Raw genomic sequence first — 2673 nt, forward strand, 5'->3', positions numbered from 1 at the left:
ATACATAATCTTAGCAAAAATATTTTAGTATGAAAAAACTTTGCAGCAATTTTTTCTGTTTTTTTTTTTATTTTTTGCTTTTTTTCTGTTTAGTATTTGATTATCCAAATTACATGTCAAAACATTTTGACATCAATTTTTTTTCAGTGCAACAAACACATATTTTATTTTTTCCAGTTACATGTAAGGGTAGTTTTCAGCATTTCTTTTCTTTTTTTTATATATTTAAAAAATTTTATTAGAAAAGTAAAAAGAACATTTAATAAGTCAATTCAAATGCCTCCCATGTCAAAGTAATAAAACCCCTACAACATGTACCACCCACCCCTTTCCCCAAACTTACATAAAAGGCAGAAGTTCTAAGCAACTTCCTAAGTACTGTAAGGATTTAAGCCTTACACCATCAATTCTAGCTTTCTTAAGGATTATAATGGTCCTATGTCAGTTTACTCACAAACTGCATCTCTCCTCTTCAAACTGTTAAACTGCTCTCACTAAGGAATGAAATCTGAAGTCTCTACAATCTTTGAAGATCTTCATTATGATGCTGCAGTCTTGTCAAGTTGGATAAGCTTATTCACTCTCAATTACTTGGAATTTTTAGCAGCTGTCATCAAAGGCATAAGAAAAAAGGCTTAAGAGGAATCCTGAGAAGGAGCAGGTGGATCCTGATTTCCAGGTCCTGGAACGGTAGCTGGTATAGTGTCTTCTTTCTTCTGTGCAGCCAGGAACTCATGAATTGCTCACTCTATCTGTGGCCTGAAGATGTGGTTTAGTTTTGGATCCACTACCCGTGAAAGAATTCTGTCCACTCCAGCTTCCAGCACTTCTGACTGAAACATACTCTGTCTCAGACTATTTCTCAACTGGGTTTTGTTCATTGCTGGGTTCCACTCCTGCTTGTCCAGATGAGTTGACACAAAGTTGTCTACTTTCTGTCTTAGATTTTGGTAAGCTGGCTTGGTGTCTTGGCTTTGGTAAGTTGGCTAGGCAGTCTCTGCGGAAGCCGTGGAACAGGCCACGGCTCTTGAGCTGCTCCACTATGAGTGCCATGAGCTGTGAGTCCTGGAGCAGCAGCAAAGCTGGGTTGGTAACACCACTGCTAGCTCCTTCCAAACCAAAGGCCAAGGCCGCCCAGGCCTGGCTTGAGCTGCTGGCACCACCCCTGCAGACACCACCCTTGCTAGCCCGACCTCTCCCTCCACCACTGTCAGCCATGGTCCCGCCCTCGGCCCTGGGCCATGCCAGCAGTTCTAGCCCTGGGGCCTGAGGAAGTGGCCAATCTGGCCCTGGGCCTGGGCCTGGGCCTAAGCCAGGCTGCTGGGTCAACAACATTCATTTTCATAAGATCTGAAGTTCCAAATTTTTCTCCCTCCCTCCCTTTACTCCCCCATCCACAAGACATCAACCAATCTGATATAGGTTATATATGTACAATCCATGAGTGCTCTTTTGATCAGTTCTTTCTATGGGGGTGGATAGTAAGCTTCATCATTAGTCCCTTGGGATTGTCTTGGACCATTGTATTGCTGAGAGTAGTTAAGTGGTTCATAATTGCTCATCAGAAGGCAATGGAATTGAGATTACAACCAAGACTCCTGCATCCAGCAAATGTGAACAATGAAAAAGAATTCAATTATTTGTGATGAAAAGACCTGAACTGAATGGCAAATTTTACTTTAAAATACAAGACTCTAGAGAACCAAAAAAAACCTGGAATTGGGGGACATACCTTGGGTCATGCAGTGGGTGACTGTCTTGTGTCTGAAGTAGGGTTTTGGTTGGGGTCCCCCTGGATCCGGGGTGGATTCTTTGTCTACTGTGTCACCTAGCTGCCCTATGATGACATCTTTAGGGTAAAATTGAGGGGTGAGAGGAATACACTGGGGGAGGGGGAAAGCCACATGATAGAAACAGGAAAGGGCTTATGGAGTGGGGGAAGAGATGGGGGAGGAGCAGGGCAGTAAGTGAACTTTAAGCTCATCAGAATAGTCTCAAAGACCTTAATCTCATCACAACTGGATCAAGGAGGGAATAACATAGCACTTAATTGGGTGGAGTAATTTATCAAACCTTGCAGGAAAAGAGGAAAGGAAGGACATAAAGAGAAAGGGGCAAAAGAAGGGAGGGAATATTTGGGGAGGGGACAGACAGAAGTAAAACCCTTTTCAAGAGGGATAGGGTGAAAGAACATAGATAATAGAAGTTGCTAGATCTTGTGCTACCCTGACTGGGACTCCATAGTACTTGAATTCTTTCTTTTTGGCAGCTTGCATCATTTTCTCCTTGACCTGGAAGCTCAGGAAATTGGCTATAATGTTCCTGGGAGATTTTGTTTTGGGATCTCTTTCACAATTTGATTGGTGGATTCTTTCAATTTCTATTTTACCTACTGTTTCTAGAATATCAGGACAATTTTTGCTGACAATTTCCTTTATCATGGTTTTCAGGTAGATCAATAATTTTCAAGTTTTCTCTCCTGCATCTATTTTCCAGGTCAGTAGGTTTTTTTTGTTTGTTTGTTTTGGTTTGGTTTTGTGTTTTTTTTTCCCCCAGAAGATATTTTACATTGTCCTCTATTTTTTTTTCAATTCATTTAGATTTGCTTTATTGTGTCTTGGTTTCTCATAAAGTCACTGGCTTCCATTTGTTCAATCCTAATTCTTAGGCAAT

The 2673-nt window shown here is 41.3% G+C and overlaps 1 pseudogene; it reads right to left on the reverse strand.

Annotated features, from left to right (window-relative positions):
* Nucleotides 1–501: 501 nt before the first annotated feature.
* Nucleotides 502–1335, reverse strand: LOC122747859 (annotated as a pseudogene).
* Nucleotides 1336–2673: the final 1338 nt, after the last annotated feature.

The sequence above is a fragment of the Dromiciops gliroides genome, chromosome 3 (assembly GCF_019393635.1).
Source record: "Dromiciops gliroides isolate mDroGli1 chromosome 3, mDroGli1.pri, whole genome shotgun sequence".
Taxonomy (NCBI): Eukaryota; Metazoa; Chordata; class Mammalia; order Microbiotheria; family Microbiotheriidae; genus Dromiciops; species Dromiciops gliroides.